We start from the raw sequence: 19,884 nt of genomic DNA on the forward strand, positions 1-19,884 counted from the left end.
ACTCAACTGCCGGCAAACCAAAGACTAAGAATGAAACACTGAAACATAAAACACTGATTCAGAGCAGAAATGAATAGTAAAGCAACAGAAAATAATCAAAGATTGTTCCAATCACACTAGAAAAATCACCAAACTATATTTATTTTTTAACCCGGTGATACCACTGGTAGGCACATAACTCTAGGCAGCTTAAAAAGAAAGTAGAAGGAATGACCCCATGTATACAAAAAAATAGAAACTTTCTTTTTTTTTTTGTAATAGCAAAGAAATGGAGAAAAAGTGGGTGTCCATCTGTTGAAGAATAGTTGAATAAATTGTGGTATATGATAGTAGATTTAGACCTAGAAGGGACCTTGAAGGTTATCCCATTTTCTTCATTTTACAGATGAAGAAACTGAGGCCTTGATGGGTTGTTACTTGACCTAGGTCAAATAGTTACCAAGTGGCAGAGCTGGGATTTGCATCAGGTCTTCTCACATCAAATCCAGCACTGTTAGGCTGTTTGCATAGAATATTATCACACTCCCTTCGCCTAAACCCACTCTTACACCGCCCCTCTCCACCAAACCACTCTAGAACTCTAGTCAATCCAGAATTTACAAGAATGAAAGAAGTCAAATCAATAAGCAGTTATTGTTGCCTAGGTTCTAGACTTTGTTCTGGGGATATTGTTGTTGTTGTCTTTTGTTTTCGAAGAGGACCAATGACATTTGTATGCAAAAAGACAGATAGTCTCTGCCCTCAAAGAGTGTATAGTCTAATGGGGGAAGACGGTATATGAAAGGAAGCTGAAAAGTTGGGGGCATGGTGGCCAAGTCCAGAGAGTCAGAAGCAGAGTCAACGGAGAAATGAAGGCTAGCTGGCAAAATGGCTGTTCTGGGAAGATCTCTCCAATAGGAGAAGGGAGTCATGGGGCAGAAGGATGTTCTACAGTGAGAAGAAGGGTTGCAGGGGTGAGAGGATGAGAAGGTCGTTGAAGAAAGATGAGGAGGTCTGGAGACTCGGAGAACAAATAAAAGCAGGAAACAGAAGAAGAAAAGCATGCCTCTCAACTCTTACCAGAGAAATGGTAGATTGTAAGTGCAGAATGAGGCATACATTAGCAGACATGACCACTATGTTGATCATTTTGCTTCACTACACTTCGTTACAAGAGAGAGTTTTTATAGAGGTGGAGGAAGTCATCATGAATTCATAGCGGTATTTTTTAAAAGCATCAATTAAACATTTATTAAAATTAAAGTAATCATAGCCTGCATTTTCTGTGAGAACTGTATAGCATACTCTTTCCCTTCTGCCAAGATAATTTGGTTTTCAAATGCTTCTAAAAAGTTTTGATTTTAAAAAGGAAGGCATTGGCAAGATCTCTGTATCTAGCTTCTAGAGTGAGAGTTTGGGAATTGACGTCAGTTCTCCCATCTGTGCCTAAACCTTAGCCAGTCTTGTCACCTCTGTGTAGCCAGAATGTCTCAACCTTGATTTATGGGGCCCTCAGGAATAATCCTAGATCCCTGGGTCCCTTTATGTCTATATTGACCGTATAGCTCTGACTCTCTCTTACCAATCAATAGCTGTGTTCTGAGACTCATCAGAAATGGAGTCCTAGTTGTTCAATGAATGTTTGTGCTCCGGGCCCATACATCCTCAGAAATATAGTAGTTTCCCTAAAGGACAAGCCTATTACAGAATTATTATTTTGCATATCTAGGTGGTGCATGGGAATGTGCTGGGCAAAGTTAACCTGAGGTTAAAAATTTGCACTGTAGAAATTCAGGTGGAAAAAGAAGATGACTTTCATACCTGGAAAATGGAGAGCTGACTACATCTTACAAAGTATCTCCAACAGTATTCTTTTTCTATTAAGGAATGCCCCAATATGTGATTAATTTTTGTAAATTTTGTAAATTTTGAGAAATATGGAAATTTCTTCCTATTCTCATATAGTAATTGCAAGAGATCTATCATCTATCATTTTTTAAAAGTTCTTTTCAGGTCCTTAACTTCCTTCTTTTGGTTGGATTTGTCCAGGACATAAGGGAGGTACATTGAGGTCTCCCATTATTATAGTTTTCTATCTGTTTTTCTCTGTAATTTGCTGAACTTTTCCATTACATATTCAGATTCTATGCTATTTAGTATGTATATATTAAATATTGCTATTGACTATCTATGGTACTTTTAAGCATAATATAGTTTCTTTTTGTATATCTTTTTATTATACCTATATTTACTATAGCCTTTTCTGAAATTATGATTGTTACATCTAATCTGAAGTCTGCTACCTCTGATTTTTTCATTTCCCCTGAAGCATAATAAATTTTATTCCAATTCTTCATTTTAATGATAGGTGAATCTTAATATTTTAAGTGTGTTTCTTACAAACAGTATATTGTTAGATTCTGTTTTCTATTCCATTCTATTAGTCTCTCCATTTAATGGATAAATTTATCCCATTTTCATTCATAGTTGTGGTTAATAATTGTGCATTTCACTCAGTCCTTTCCTCTTATACATTTTCCTCTCTTTGCTCCCACCATATTTGCAAATAAGAAGGTGATAGAAGAAGAGTTTGCCTAACACCTGTGATCTAGGATTGAAACAGCCTCTTTCTACACTGTTGCCCCTCTTCTCCCCTTTGTTGTCTTTTTTGATGATCAACAGTTTCAGTCATGTCTGACTCTTTGTGATCCCATTTTGGTTTTTTTTTTTTGGCAAAGATACAAAAGTGGTTTGCTCTTTCCTTCTCTAGCTCGTTTTATGGATGAGGAACAGGGTTAAGTGACTTTCCTAGGGTCACACAGCTATTGAATGTCTGAGGCCAGATTTGAACTCATGAAGATAATTTTTCCTGACTCCAGACTAGGCATTCTGTCCATTATGCCCTCTAGCTGCCCTCTCTTCCCCTTACCCCACCCCAATCAGAGATTTTTACTCTTTCTGCTTTTCTTTTTAATTCTCATTCTTTTATCTATCTCCTTTCTCCTTGCCTCTCCTATTTCCATTTTTGAGTTTAATGTATTTCTATATTACTATGTTTATGTGTATGTGTTTTTGGGGAGGGGTATATGTAATTGTCTTCAATCTTCCTTTGTCCAGTTGAGATGAAAGGTAAAGTTCACGGGATGCTGTTCCCTTCACATCTTCCTCCGTGTTTAAATATTCCTCATCTTATTAACTTCCATTATGTGACAGTGATTTCCCTTGCTTTTTCCCCCTTTTTTTTCCTTCCTAGTATAGACCTCTCTCCCTCCCATTTCTGTCTCCCAAGATCATAAAAATAGAACAGAACCTCCCACAGGACCTCTGGATGACATATTTTCCTTACTCTATGGCACTTGAAGATGTTAGAGTTCTGAGAAGACATTTGTTTCTTATCCCTCCATTAGCATGTAAGCAATTGTCTCCACATAGTCCTGTTCAGTTGAACAGATGTGTCCACCTTTTTGCATTTCTCTTGCCTCTTGCATTTCCGTTTCAAAATGTCCACTTATTTCTTCTGGCTTTTTCATTAGGTGTGCTTGGAAATCCTCTATTTCATTAAAGGTTATTTTTTCCCCTCTATATTACATTTGGTTTTGCCAGATAGGTTATTGTTGATTGTAAGGCTTTATGGTTTGCCTTGGGAAATATCATATTCCAAATTCTCCTCTTTTTTTTTATAGTGGCACCTGCCAAATCTTGTATGATCTTTATTGTATCTCTTTGGTATTTGATGTCTTTCAAAAGAAAAATCAGGCAAGAATTACTGCTTGTAATTTTTTTCTTTGACATGTGGGCTCTGCATTTTGGCTATGATATTCCTGGGAATTTTCATTTTGGGTTTACTTCTGGAAGCGGCTGGTAGATTTTATTTTCATTTTGCCTTCTGGTTTTAAGAGTTTTGGGTAGTTTTCACATATGATTTCTGGAAACATAATATCCAAGCTTTTGTGTGTGTGTGTGTGTGTTGTGTGTGTGTGTGTGGTTACAATTTTCAAATAGTCTATTAAAGCTAGATTAAGAAAATAATTAAGACAGGTTAAGGGTTAAGTCTCCCTAACCTGTTTTTTTATATTATATTTCTTACATTTTCTTCCATTTTTTCCCTTCAAACTTATGATTTTGTTTTATTATTTCTTACTGAAACATTTGAGGTGTTTTCTGTTCAGATCATTCTAATTTTCAGGGCACTCAATTTTAGGATTATTACCATCTGTTCTAGGTATCACTCCTTGCAATTCTTTCCTCCCTAGCTATTGCATTTTATATCTTTTCTTTCATTTCTTCCAGGTACTCTTGTAGTCCTTGGGGCAAGAACTTTTTTCTCTGAAGGTTTACTTAGGCTAGTTGTGATGGGGTTGGGATCTGGGCCCCAACCCACAAGGCCAAACCTCTGGTGTTCACTTGAAGTTATAATCCCATCAACTGGCCTTTCATTGTGGCTACACTCATTCTCCCAATTCTGTTACCTTTAACCTAGCCTTCCTTTGTTTTACCTTCCCACGTATGGCCCATGGCCGTTTCCCACCCTTAATCCTAGCTAGGCTTCATTCTTCCTTGCCTTAGAGGTCCAGGTCCCAGGAGTTCTGTTCAGCCCAGTTTACTGCCACTCCTAGGTTGCTCCCACAGTCTTTCTGTATATAAGGTCCACCTTGTCTCCATTAATATGCTTAGATTTTTATAATCTAGCCACAGCTCAGATTCTTAAAATCTAGCCACTGGTCAGATTCTTATAACCTAGCCAATAGCTTACTGATGTTCAGCCTCCTTAAGAGTCTGCCCAATATGACGGATGTTCTAATAAACCTTGTCTTTGGCTGAAAGAAGGCTTAGGTCGAATTTTTTCAGGCAGGATCCACATATTGTGATTTTGGGGTCCCAGCACCCTTAACCCTCTATACCACATCAGTTGTGGTGTTACTCTCTTCTTTGGCATTTACTTCTAGAGAATCTGTAATTCCAAGATATTTCTTTATAATATTTGATGGGGGGTTTTTTTTGGGCTGGGGTGTCTGCTCATAAGGGCAGACTCAGTGTCTGGGTTGGAGTGTACTGTTCCTGGGACAAACTTTGATCTCATGCTTCTGGATGGCATAGGCAGGCCCTGCCTGCTTTTTAGCATGGTGACCAAGGCCAGAATGCACCCTCTACAGGAATTACCCGGTCCTGTCTCCTGTTACTGTTTGTGTCTGTATTCCTTGGGTGTTGGTCGGACTGGGGCTGTATGGATGTTAGTCAGGGCCTTTCTTGTGCTATTGCCACACTGCTGAAGCCTTTTCCTGATGCTGTAGGGACTCATGGGTACTCTCTTTCTGGGCTTTACCTGCAGTCTTTTTCCTTTTTCTTGCTTGCATCCCCTTCCTCACTATTACCACAGGGCTATGACCTATCTTTATTTGGGTTCTGCCTGGGATGTTTCTCTCACTGCTAGGTTACAGAACTGCTCCTTATCCCCCACCCCCACATGTTGGGCTCTTCACTTGGAACTCGGGACCCACCTCTTCCTGGACTCTCCTACCACAATGCTGTTTTGTGTTGTGCCTTGTATATTTGAGGGTTGGGACTGCAGGTGGTTCTTCCGTGTAGCCTTGGGCCAGGTAGAAGAGTCTACAGCCAAATTTTTTTTCTTCTTTTTTTAACTGGTGCATTTTCAAGCTTTGCTTGAGTGTTTGTGGGACATCTGGAGTTCTCTAGGTCCTAACACATCACCATCTGCAGAGAAAACCTTGTTCAACCCTTTGTAATAACAGTTAGACAGGGCATGCTTGAAACAGGGAGATGTATGCTTTGCAAAGGCATTCTCTGCTGCGATGGGGAAAGTTTAGTACAGTATTCAAGCTGAATAGTTATTCTCTGTGGCAAGCATGGTCCTCCAGGTTTTGTATACTTGTGTTTGTGAATGACGTTTTGCTAGTTACATCAAAATATGGAATGTTGCAGGGCCTAATGGAAGAAATCTTCATCCCTTGGAAGAGCTTGATCTAATTATCCGCACAGGAAAAATGAAATGGATAAAGAATGTCTCTTATCCAGTTTATGAATGTAGTTCAATTGACAGCTTAGAGAGCTTGTCCTTTAATGTGTGTGTGTGTGTGTGTATGTATGCATGTATGTAGTACATATAAAGGGCAATTGGGATAGTGGATAGGGTGCTGGACCTGGAGTCAGAAAGTCTCATCTTCCTGAGTTTAAATCTGGCCTCAGACATTTACTAGCTGTGTACCCCTGGGCAAATCACTTAACCCTGTTAGTCTCAGTTTTCCTCATCTATAAAATGAGCTGAAGAAGAAAATGGCAAACCACTCCAGTATCTTTGTCCAAAAACACCCTACAAGGAGTCATGAAAAGTTAGACATGACTGAAAATGAACAACAGTGTATACATACACGCAGATATATACATGTACACATACATATATACATACATACATCTATATGTGTGTGTGTGTGTGTGTGTGTGTGTGTATCTGTTGCAGACAGCCTGAAAGAGTAAACATGTTGGCCCAGAATTGAACCAGAGCAGGAAAGAATGTTGGATTCCTTTCAGAAAATTGCAAAGCATCTTTAGTGAAGCAATAGCCCATCTTTTTTTAAAAACCATACCAGTATTCCACCAGTGTCTCTACATGGTTACAGATCATGGAACGTTAGTCTTTGAAAAATAAAAAATTAACATCACACAGAGGGCAACAGAAAGAGGCATGTGGTGGGTGTGAGCAGGCTGCAATATATACATAAGGAGAGGGGGGACAGTGCAGTGGATAGAAAGTCAGAGTCTTGAGTGCACACTCACAGTGCGAACCTAGCCAAGTCCGTAAACTTCTTGGTGTCTTAGTCCCCTCACTGGGAATTCTCTATTGCCATGAAATCACTGGTCTGGTAAACAAAACAAAACACATACTAAATGAGCACCTTCAAAGAACTAAAATTAAAGCTGTCATCTGGGAAATGTGTGGTTGAAAAAGGTGGAATGGTCACATGGCAAGAACAAGGGATGAGAGCTTTTATGCAGTCTGAATGCTCCATTTTTATCCTTTCCCAGTGTCCCTTGGTGTCCCCCCACAACTCTCACTCACAAGCTGGTTCCTAGGAGGTGGATACCCCAGGTCTGAGGTGCTCTCTATGTCTATCTATACTCCCCAAACTTATAGTTCATGAGCCCCTAGCAATGTGTTTACTTTCAATAGTCAGCTAGAGCACACATTTAGTTCAAAGCAAAGATATTTACTGAAATAGCATGGTAAGAACAGTAACTACAAGACATCTGTTCCATAAACTTGAAGAATGGGTACACACAGAGAATTCACAAGTCCTGGGGCACATAGAGTAGACATACACAAGTCATGTAAAAGCACATCTATATCACTGCAGTTGCATTCATTGTCTTTCTTCTTTCCTGGTAGCCATCTTATTCCATTGGGTTTCCTGGGTCTGCCCTTCTCCACAGCTCAACTCACCCTTAATTATACTCTGTGTTGGCTTTTTTCCGTGTATGGTATCTACTACAAGGTAAGATAAGCAGCTACAAGACACCATTGTTGATGGTGGGTGGGAAGAGGAGACTGGAAACAGAAAAAATCCCTTCCCTCCTCTCACTCCTGGACTCCAAAAGGGATGCAAATCAAAAGGATAATAGATTAAAATCTAGAAGGTACTTTAACAGCCATCAAGTCCAAACTTCTAATTTTTACAAATGAAGAAACTAAGGCAGAGAGAAGTTAATTGAGTTGTCCAGTCACATACTAAGTGCCTGTGGCTGGAGCTCAACCCTTGTTTTCGTGACTCTAAGTCCAGTACCCTATCCTAGCTCCTGAGGTGTAAATGCTGACATTGAACATTTAACAATCAGCTCATAATGACTCCAGCACAACCCTGCTCCAGATGGCACTGTTGTTCCATTACCAGTCTTGCTGCTAGCCGTCCTCTGTTCCTCAGCTCACAAGGAATAAGATAACTGGGCCAACTTGCTTCTGAGTTCTTTGGTACATTTTTAGCTCTTTTGGAAAGACCTAGGATTGAAATGCCACCAAACCATTTAACCTCTTTCTTCTTTCTTTCCCTCAGATCCCGTAGACCTGACCTGAACATAAGAAGTCACAATTAAGGAATTGTGAAGAATACTCAACCTTACCTTCTTAACCAGAAGTCATTCCTAGCTAAGTTAGAAGAGCTGGGTGGTGTAGCAGATAGTGGGCTGGGCCAGGAGTCAGGAAGGCCAGAGTTCAAATCCTGCCTCAGATACCAGCTGTGTGACCCTTGTTTGCCTCAGTTTCCTCTTATGTAAAATGACCTGGAGAAGGAAACGGCAAGCCACTCCAGTATCTTTGCCAAGAAAACCCCAAATGGGGTCATGAAGACTTGGACACAGCTGAACAACAAACAGCAGGTTGGGACAATTTAATTCCAAACAACATTTCTCTATTTCCATACATCCTCTCCATACTCCCACATAGGCAGCATTTCCCACAGAGATTTCGGAGGGCTCAGAAAACACTTTTTCCATTCATCTATCTATTCCTCATCTGCCAGTTCTTCCTCACAATTCCTATGACCAGAGTCATATCATATGAATTTCCTCAAGACTCAAAGATCTCAGTAAATCACTAGAAACACATGTGGAGAGAGGGTTATAACCAGGGGGTGCTGGTAAATTTTTCTGTTTAACAATTGCTTCCAGAAATAAATAATATATATTACACATTTTGAAGTTTATTCTGCATTATTATGACTTTAAGTCTAGGCAATCAACATAACAATAAACCAATCCCTGATTTGTAGCATTTACTGAAATGTTAATATTCACACTGGAAATGCAGTCCAGCATGTCCTTGAATAATTGGTAGACCCTCAGGAAAACCTTGTCATGATGGTAAGGACTCACGTTCTTCTTATGCTGTCACTGGAGTGATTAAAATATCTACTCTGAACTGCTATTATGTCTGCTACACAGTCTAAGGAATGGAAGAAACACTGATCCGCTATGGCCATTAGAATATATTTACTACTGAAAGAGCTCTTGAAAGGATTCTGAACCATTCTTCAATATCTCACCCTAATGCTCCTTCTGAATATACAATACTGCTTCGTTATTCCTGTTTGTAGGGCTATAACTAATGTGGGGCTGCTGGGACTTTGTCTCAAGGCACCAACATGAAAGGGAGTGAACTCTTTCACCATGATGGTGGAAGGGAAGAGGAAAGAGACTCCGGATGATGTTATAAGATCCTCAGTGCAGATCACAACTCATCCATTCATTTCATCCTGTGTGACTCATCTGACCCCACCTGAAATGAAAAGGGAGTGGAGGACAGGGCCACAGCCCTGGACCATCACCAAAGTGATATGGGGATCAGGGACTGGCAATGTTGAGAAGGGGGCACCTGTATCTGGATTAGGTTATAAATGCCCTTATGGGCCTATGGTCAATGAAGAAGAGGAAAGTTGGGAGTTGACACAGCTTTGTGAGGGGGTGAACTGAAAGTGATGCTGAAATGAGTGTAGGACAGGTATGGTTGTGTTAGAGACAGATATTATGGGGTGGGTGGTATGTGGCCCACCTTAGGGATGTCATAACCCCCAAAGGGCCATGGCCCTCACTTTGGAGACTACTGTGATTTGTTCCATTCACAGAGCCAGGACGGGTCAGCTGGAGAACTTGAAACTAGGCCAGGGGTGGGAAACCTGTGGTCTCAAGGCCACATGTGGCCCTCTAGGTCCTCAAGTGCGGCCCTTTGACTGAATCCAAACTTCACAGAACAAATCCCCTTAATAAAAGGATTTGTTCTGTAAAACTTGGACTCAGTTGAAAGGCCGCACTTGAGGACTTAGAAGGCCACAGTTTACAATTCACCCCTGAACTAGGCCTTCCCAACTCTGAGGATACATTTTAATGACTACACTTGCCTCTTAATAAGTGTCCTTATTACTTACAGCATTCTGTATGTCCCAGGAGATATTTCAGTGATGCCTGCTGGTTAAAGTGAGCTATGAATGAATGTGATAGTACTTTTTTTTGTGAGTGGAGCACACTTTAAACACACTGTCAGCAGTTCAACTAAGGAAAATTTCATGGCATTTCAGACACAATACTATTGGTTATGTGTTTTTGGAAGAAGATGCTAAAACAAACCATTGGTTACAATGAGGAAGACTGCTTTGATTTTCTGTGACTAATATCATGTTTAGCAGGCAAAAAGATTTATCAGGTACTATATATATACATATATATGTATGTGTATATATATATACACATACATATATATGTTATATATGTATATAGACATACCTGAAATTATAGTACTATACCATTATACAGAAAACGAAATTCTGAACAAGCATAGACAACAATGAGTAGGCTATAAGCAACTTACTTATTTGTTCACTTATTCATTCATTTGTTTGTTTGTTTATAGAAAAAAGATGCTAATGCCTTGTATCATGGCACATGATTGTAGGCCCAGACACCTGGAATACAGAGGCTGGTGAACTGTTTAAACTTGGAAATTCTAAGTAATAGTAGGGTTACAGCAGGTTGAATGATTGCACTGACACTAACACGGCGATCCCCAGGGAGTAGAGGCGGCAAAGCTGCTTAAGATGGGGTAAACTGACTGAAGTTGGAAAAATGGAACTGGTCGGTCTCTTTGTGGAGCATCGATGGGATAGGGTCAGTGAATAGTCACTGCACTTTGATCCTGGGTGACAGGAATACCTAGTTAAAAAAAAAAGGACAGAAAAAAAAGAAACCAACAAAGTTCACTAGATACTAGATTTAGAATTGGATGAGAACTTAGAGGTCTTGTAGTCCAACTGCTTCATTTATTTGTTTTGATTTAGCTTTTTTTTGGGTCTAGATCCATGAGTTCAGTGATATAAGGAACTCTGAAGGAGGAACTCCCTCAACCATTGCACATTAGCAAGTACCTCGTGCAATGGGGATACACTTGAAGCTTTTCTTATGGAATAAATGACCAACAAAATTGATGGGCTAATGCGATCTAATCTAATGGGATTAAAAAGTAGGAGCAGAGAATCAAATCATCAAAACAGTAAACTAACAAGGCGAAATCACAGTAGAACTAAAAGAACTAAAGAACTAAGAGGATTATCAGAGCCTGCTAGGCACAGTCATATGCTAACAAAACTGAGAATGAAAAAGAAATGGAGGATTGCCTTGAAAAATGTAAAATAGCCAAGCTAATAGAAGGCCAAAGAGAGATCTTAAATAATAAAATATCAGAAAATGAAAGCAAACTAAATATAAAGGAACTATCAAAGAAAAAAATCCTCCTGGTTCTAATGGGCTTATGGGGAAATTACATAAAAGATAATTTTAAAGATAATATATAAAATATTCTCAAAAACTGAGAAAGAAAGCACTCTATTAAGCTCACATTACCCCATGAAGCAGATAAGGAGAATGGAGCAGTTTTTAAAGGTCTGGATCACGTCTGCTCAAATACACGTTGGTCTCCTTTTGAACTGGAGATGGAAACAAGTTAAAAGGCAAGACCTGGGGCCTCCTACCCTTCCACATAGCTTGTGCTATGCCTAGATACAGGAAGGCATCTGGACTCCATAGGTTAGTTAAGGTGGCAAATATAATATCCAAACCTAAATCAGGGAAAAATAAAGCAAAACAAATAATAATAATAAAAATAATAAAAATAATAAATAAAAATTAAAAAAATTAAAAAAATTAAAAAAAAATCTCAATGTCTTAAAGTTACTAGAGAACTCTGGGGGTGGGATGAAAATTCAGAGGTGTGCTAGAGCAAGCTCCAGAGAGCAGATTGTCAAATTTTCAGTGTGAGCATTTGCAACTTAAAAATTGGCAATCATTGCAAATCAGGACTTGACATTATTTTGCTGGTTGTCTAGACTTCAGAAAGTTATGGAGAAAATGTTAATAATACAGATTAAACTTAACAGTGCGGGGAAGTATTTTTGGAGAGCTGGCTGTTAAACATTTATCGGCATACGGCTGAGTAAAATGCCATCCACCTGGCCTTCAGGCAGTAAAGGGGCCAAAAAATAATTGCTTTATATAGACATTATCTCATCTGTTCCCCTCAACAGTCTTATCAAGTGGGTATCACTATTATCCCCATAGAGCAAATAGATTCAGGTTAAGTGATTTGCCCAGGGTTACACAGACAACTGGCAGAGATAGCATTCGAACTCAGATCCTTTGACTCCTAGTCCAGTGTTGTTTCCACTGCACTAGCTGCTGTTAATTTCTGGGTAGTTACGCTCCCAAGTAGCTGGAATAGTTTGTTCTCCCACTTCTTGGTAATGAGAGTGTAGCAGTAACTGAATGTGCAGCTTTGGAACTTTGGTATATTGGCTAATTACCATTCTTGCCAGCTCAGCCTTCTTATTGTATGTGGGAATGTTGTCTGCCCACCAGAGTAAATTCTCAGGAATCTTAGACTGAAGGGGAAAATTTATGAGAAAGAGCACGAATGAGCATAACTTTTCGATGTAACACATAGCCCAGAACCTTAATCTTTGGTTAACATGAACCAGGTTTGATCTTAGGGATAATCCTCAAAACTGTATCTCTCTTTGATTTGAATTGGTCCTACCCAGGATTGCCTTTGGGAAAGACCATATATAGGTCAACTATGTTTTACTGCTGAGTCTTCACAAATATGGGTGAAAAGGATCTCCAGCTCCCATAAAAGCTCTTAAGGTAGAGGTTCTTAAAAATATGTGTGTATGCACATATACACATACATATAAAGACACATACCCTCATACACGTGTACATATGTACATCATGTATATATATATATATATATATATATATATATATATGATAACTGTATTTTAATATAATTTATTTCCTCTGCAACACTACATATTATTTTATGGACTTAAAAACATTATTTGGAGTTTAAAAGTATTGTCAAATAAAAGATTGTCAAAAGAGTCCATGACACAAACTAGCAAAGATTAAGAACTGTTGACTTCAAGTAAAAATTCATGAAAAGGTTTCTGGAAGTCTTTATTCCACCCTATGAAATTGCAAAATCAACAATAAGGAATAATAGTGATGCATAAGCTATTAATAAAATTATCGTACCTTTCCATTGAGTCTCATCCTTTTCCAGTGGCTGAAAGTCTTTCAGACTCATAGCAAGACTTTGTGGTGTAGATTCTCCTCGGAAAGGGAACAAATATGAGATTACTAGGGAAGCAAATGACCAACATTCCAGTGGGTCCCACTTTCATCTTAGAGGTAGGAATCTAACCTTATGGTACTGTCGTCAGGCTCTTGGAATCCCCACAGAAGGAAATGAATTAGAGATTAAAATAGAATCAACCTTCTTTCACATCACTATTCAAATAGCTCACAATAGGAGAGGAGGGTAAAGTCTAGGTCTTTAGTTTGCTTCTTTTTGTATCCCTAACACTTAACATAGTGCCTGTCACATAGCAGGCAATTAATAGATGTTGACTGATTATGTCATGATTTAGACTCACCTATTTAGCTTCAGGGATACTTGTACAATCCTCTTCTCCCTCTAGATGGCTGACTCTGCCCAGGAACTTCCCTTGTTCTGCTGAAAAAGGTTAGCTCTTAGCTCTTGACCTTAGTGTTAACACACTGGCAACTGTTATATTGGTCGTGCCCTGGAACTCCCCTCCTCTCTCTAGAAGGTTGAGTCCTGGATAGAACTCTCAAACTCCAGACTTGAACACTGCCTATCTACTCATTATACCATACTGACTCTCCAAGTGTCCTTTATGCTCTGAATATTCCACGTGAAGACATTGCTAGCCTGGAGATATTTCCAGGATGTCTGCTGAAGTCAAAAACCCATTTTGAATGAATGGGGAAAATGCTTTGTGTGTGAGCACATTTGCACATAGGGGAAGGAGTCCATTCAGTGGCTCACATACTACCGTTATAAGATTGATTTGCTCAGCCATAGTAAAAACAATAGATTTTGGGGAGAGGGTATTATTGTTTTTTAGCAGCTATAATATTTAACATTTATGTAGTATTTTAAGGTTTGCAAATATTATCTCATTTACAAATATCTCACTTTACAAATACTACCTCATTTTATCCTCATGAGAACCTTGGGATTGAGAGAAATGATTATTAATAACCAATGATTTGGGGAGACTCAAATTTCCCCTTTTTTCTATTATCCTTATTTCAAGACCTCAGTCTTTGAAGGTTGAACTAACCTTCTCCTCTATCTGACCCCATCCAACCTTACAAGAAATCTCCAGTCTAAGGTGAATTCCATTCAATTAAGCTTGGACAGAGAAAGATCTTTTTGTCTAGATTGCCCAAGGCTGGGGGTAGTTTGGGTATAGGGAGAGTCTCTATCCAAGAGTGACATCATGTGAAATGTGACATGATGTCATCTCAGCCCCTCATTGGAGTGAGTTTGTTTCTCTTTGTAAATTCCACCTTTCATTAAGTATTAACCAATCAGAGTTGATTGTCACCCTCAGGAACACTCCTCTTCCAAAAGAGCATGTAAGCTGCGAGCCTGCCGCCAGGATTGTCTTTGGTTTAAGAGAGAGACAGCCAAATGACTATCCTTTTATTAAAATGCTAGCATTATTAATAAAATGATTAAATTACCCAAGATGATGTACTAAAGGAAGGGACTTGCCTGAGCTCTCAAATTTCCCTCCAAACAACTTTAAAATAACACCTCAAAATGAATTCTAGAGTGGCAAAACCATTAAAAGGACAGAATAAAACAATTTTCCAGTCCAAGATAACTTAAAAGGTCCACAGGTAATGTCTGTCTCATTGGGGTGAGACTGGAGTGCAATCCAGTGCAGGCCAATCCCCAGCAAACCAGCAGCAGGCCTTCAGGGTGTCTTCTGGAGCTCTTAGCCCACAGATGATAAGGGGGTTGTACAACCGATCCTTTGTTGGCACTGGGTACAGGATTCTGTTGTGTTGCCTATACACAGTACCAAGTCCCAGTCCCAGGGCAAGGAGGAACACTAGCACGCTAGAGTGTAGGGGAACTGGGACACTGGTCACAATTCTAGGCCAGAAAAGACTGCATGTTGTTGCTTACAGGCCAGCACATAGACCAAGAGAGCAGTGATTGCATCTTTCCTGAGATCATACTGTTTTGGAAGAACTGAAAACTTACACCCCTCTAGAACTATCTCTGAAAACAGAAGCACAAAAAAACCTGAAGCATGGGTCAGTGCCCCCTCTACCCAGAGAGGGGCCCAAATTTAACATAAAGTTAAAAGTCAAGAAATAGTCTGGAAAAATGAACAAGGAACCTGACCATAGAAAGTTATTATGGTGACAAAGCAGATGAAAACACAAACTCAGAAGAAGACAATAAAGTCAAAACAGATATATCCAAAAGCCCAAAGAAAAACATGAATTGGTCTCAGCCCCAAAAATAATTTCTGGAAGAGCTCAAAAATATTTTAAAAAATCTAATAAGAGAGGTAGAGGAAAGAGAGAGAGCAATTTCTGTGGTTCAGCGGATGAACACTGGGATTGGAATCAGAAAGACTCATCTTCATGAGCTCAAATCCAGCCTCAGACACTTACTATCTACATGACCCTAGGCAAGTCACTTAATCTTGTTTACCTCAGTTCCTCATCTGTAAAATGAGTTGGAGAAGGAAATGGCAAATCATTCCAGTATCTTGCCAAGGAAACCCCAAAATGGGATCATGGAGAGTCAAACACAACTGAAACAACTGAGCAATAACAACAACAAAAAGAAAAAAATTGGGAAAAGAAATGAGGGTAATGCAAGATCATAAAGAAAAAAGAGCCAACAGCTTGGTAAAGGAGGCACAAGAGAGACTGAAGAAAATAACACCTTAAAAACCAGAATGGGCCAAATGGAAAAAGATGTAAAAAAATTCACTGAAAGAAAGAACTTTTTAAAAAATGGAATTGGCCAAATAGAAAAAGAGGTACAAAAACTCACAGAAGAAAATAATTCCTTAAAAATTAGAATTGGGCAAACAGAAGCTAATGATTCCATGAAACATCAAGAAAAAAATAAAACAAAATAAAAAAAAATAGATGAAAATGTGAAATATCTCATTAGAAAAACAACTAACCTAGAAAATAGATCAAGGACAGATAATTTTAAAATTATTGGACTACCTGAAAGCTACAATCAAAAAAAGATCCTGGACATCATCTTTCAAGAAATTATCTTATTTTCATTTCTTTCTTTTTGGCTAGGCAATGGGGTTAAGTGACTTGCCCAAGGTCACACAGCTAGTAAGTGTTATGTGTCTCAGGCCAAATTTGAACTCAGATCCTCCTGAATCCAGGGCCTGTGCTCTATCCACTGTGCCACCTAGCTGCCCCCTTTAAAGAAATTCTCAAGGAAAATTGCTCTGATATCCTAGAACTAGAGAGTAAAATAGAAGTTGAAAGAACTCACCTGAAAGACATCCCAAAATGAAAACTCCTAGGAATATTATAGCCAAATTCTAGAGCTTCTAGGTTAAGGAGAAAATATTGCAAGCAGCCAGAATGAAACAATTCAAATATCATAAAGCCAATGAAAATAACACATGATTTAGCAGCTTCTATATTAAAGAATTAGAGGGCTTGGAATATATTTTGAAAGGCAAAGGAACTAGGATTACAATCAAGAATCACTTATCCAGGACTTCTGCTTTCAGGAGCCAAGATGGTGGAGTAAAAAGGTAGTCCCTCTCACCCACTCCATCAACTTCTGAAAACCCAGAAAATATCACCCCAGGAAAAAAAAAAAACCCTTGAACAGCTGAACTAGAAGAAAGATGGGGAACAGCAGTGCAACAGCCCCACAAATGGGTCTCCCAGTGCCTCAGCAAAAATAAAGGAAGCAGCACTACAAAGGGCCCCAGGCAGATAAGTACCCTCCAGCATTCATCTGAAAGGAGCTGAAGAAAGCAACCTAGAATCTTCCTAAAGTCCCAGTCTTGCTGATTCCAACCCAATACCAGGTAAGCTGTCAGAACTCTACAGCCTCCAACTGTCAACCAGGAGGAGATCCTGAAGCCCAGGTGGTAGAGCAGGCAAACACCAACTCCTGGACCTCCGAGTGCCTCAGTGAGGGCAGGGGGAACCAGTGGAAAGCAGCTCAGAAAATCACTCAGCACTCTACCACAAAGGAATCTCTCAGTGCATTAGCAGAAATGAGGGAGGTAGCATTGCAAGGGGCCCCAGGCAGATAAACACCCTGCAGCACCCATTTAAAGGAACTGAAGAAAGCTAAAGAAAAGGAAAAGCAGGCAACCTAGAATTGTCTGAAAGTTCCAGCCTTGCTGATTCCAGCCCAACATGAGGTAAGCTGCCAAAACCCTACAGCCTCCAATTGCCAACATAAGAGGCCCCAGCACACAAAGCCAGTGACCAAGACCTAGGCTCCCAACACAAGAAGCTTGGGTCAGTGCCCTCTGTTCCCCAGCAGGAGAGCTCAATCTCTTTAAAGGCCAGGGAATAAAGAAACCATGAGTAAAAAGAAACGTACCACAGATTCATATTATGAGAAGAGTAAAGATTAAGACAGAAATTCTGAGGAGGACATTGTCAACCAACCCATATCTGTAACATCAAAAGGGAATATGAACTGGTCTGAAGCCCAAAAAGCCTTCTTAGAAGAGCTCAAGAAGGATTTTAAAAGTCTAATGAGAGAGGTAGAAGAGTCCTTAAAAAACACAATTGGCAAACTGGAAAAAAAGTACACTGAAGAAAACAAATCCCTTAAAAATACAATTGGCCAATTGAAGAAGGAAGTACAAAAACTAACAGAAGAAAACAATCTGTTAAAAACTAGAATTGGACAAATGGAAACTAATGACTCTATGAGAGAGCAAGAATCAGTCAAACAGAAACAAAAAAATGAAAAAATAGGTGAAAACATAAAATGCCTCATAGGTAAAACAGCCGACCTGGAAAATAGATCCAAGACAGCTAATTTAAAAATCACTGGACTACCTGAAAATCATGATGAAAAAAAGAGCCTGGACAGTATCTGTCAGGAAATCATAAAGGAAAACTGCTCAGAAGTCCTAGAACCAGAAGGTAAAATAACCATAGAAAGAATACACCACTTACCACCTGAAAGAGATCCCAAATTGACAACACCAAAGAATATAATAGCAAAATTCCAAAATTACCAGATGAAAGAGAAGGTGCTGCAAGCAGCCAGAAAGAAACAATTTAAATATCATGGAACCACAGTCAGGATTACACAGGACCTTGCAGCTTCTACATTAAAAGACCGCAGAGTGTGGGACATGACATTCTATAAGGCAAAGGAGCTTGGATTGCAGCCAAGGATCAACTACCCTGCAAAAATGAGCATGATTTTTCAAGGGAGAAGATGGATATTCAATGAGATAGGGGACTTCCAAACCTTCCTCATAAAAAGACCAGAGCTCAACAAAAAATTTGATCTTCAAGTACAAGATTCAAGAAAGACATAAAAAGGTAAATGGACAGAAAGATACAAAATGTTTAATAAGGGGACTGTTTACATCCCTACAAGGGAAGATGACACTTGCAACTCTTGAGAACTGTATTGTTATTATACCATGTTAAAGGAGTATACATAAAAGGGTGGATATTAGTTGACTTTGATGTAATAAAAAAAATCTAATCAAGTGGGTTAAGTGTATCCAAGTAAGTAGATTAGTCTGATCTTAGAAAATGTACTGAGAAAGGAAGAGGCAGACAAGGGTAAATTACATTACATTAAAAGACAGAAAATCCTATTACAGCAGAGGGAAAGAAGGGGAGGGGGTAAGCATTATTTGAACCTTGCTCTCATCAGGTTTGGCTCAAGAAGGGAATAACATAATCAGTTAGGTATGGAAATCTAACTTGCCCTATGGTCAGTAGGAGGGAAAAGGGGAAAGAAAAGGGAGGGGTATAGAAGGGAGGGAAGAAGCAGTAAGGGCAAAGGGGAAGAAAAGGGAAAGGGATAATAGAAGGGAGGAGAGACTGAAGGAGGCGGTGGTCAAAAGCAATGCACTAGTAGGGGGGAGAAAGGAGAAAGGAGAAAGAAAAGCATAAATGGGGAAAAAAGAATGGAGAAAAAAACGCAGATAGTAATCATAACTGTCAAAGTTGAATCGCTATCTTTTTTTTCTCTTCTGTTGAGTTTTGTTTCCCCTTTCTGATGGTTCCTCCTATTGGTTTTAATTTTCACTTATAACTTCAGTAATGTGAAAATAAGCGTAATAGGAATGTAAATTATAACCTATATCAGATTGCGCACTGTCTCTGGGGAGGGTAGTGGGGAGGAAGGGGGAGAAAAATGTTAAACTCAAAAGCATATGGAAGTGATTGTTGAAAAATCCAAGCAAATTAATAAAATTTAAAACAAAGAACTCATTTGGGGAATTGTGTTAAGTTCTGAACACCAGTTTAGAAACGGCATAGATAAGCTGATGTATGTCTAGAAAGTAATTAGGATGTTGAGTAGACCATAAACCTATCTTAAGATCATCAGTTGTAGGAACTAGGACATTAAGCGTGTAGAAGAAAATATTTAGAAGGAACATAAGAGCTGCCCTCAAATATTAAAAAGATTATAATTTTTAATGATTTTTCCAATTATGTGTAAAAATCATTTTAACATATATTTTTAAATTTTGAATTGCAAATTCTTTCTCTCCTTCCCTCCTCTCCCAACTCATTGAGAAAGCAAGCAACTTGGTACAGGCTGTACCTGTGCAGTTCTACAAAGCGTATTTTCATATTAATCATGTTGTGATAGAAAAATATAGTCCAAAAACAAACAAGCAAAGAAAAAACAAGAAAAATAAAGAAAATTTAAAAAAAAGAATCACTTATCCAGCAAAATCTCAATAATCCTTTAGTGGAGAAAATAAGTGTTTAATGAAATAGAAGACTTTCAAGTATTCTTGAAGAAAGGACCAG

Source organism: Phascolarctos cinereus, unplaced genomic scaffold (genome assembly GCF_003287225.1).
Source record: "Phascolarctos cinereus isolate Bilbo 61053 unplaced genomic scaffold, phaCin_HiC Scaffold_1;HRSCAF=81, whole genome shotgun sequence".
NCBI lineage: Eukaryota > Metazoa > Chordata > Mammalia > Diprotodontia > Phascolarctidae > Phascolarctos > Phascolarctos cinereus.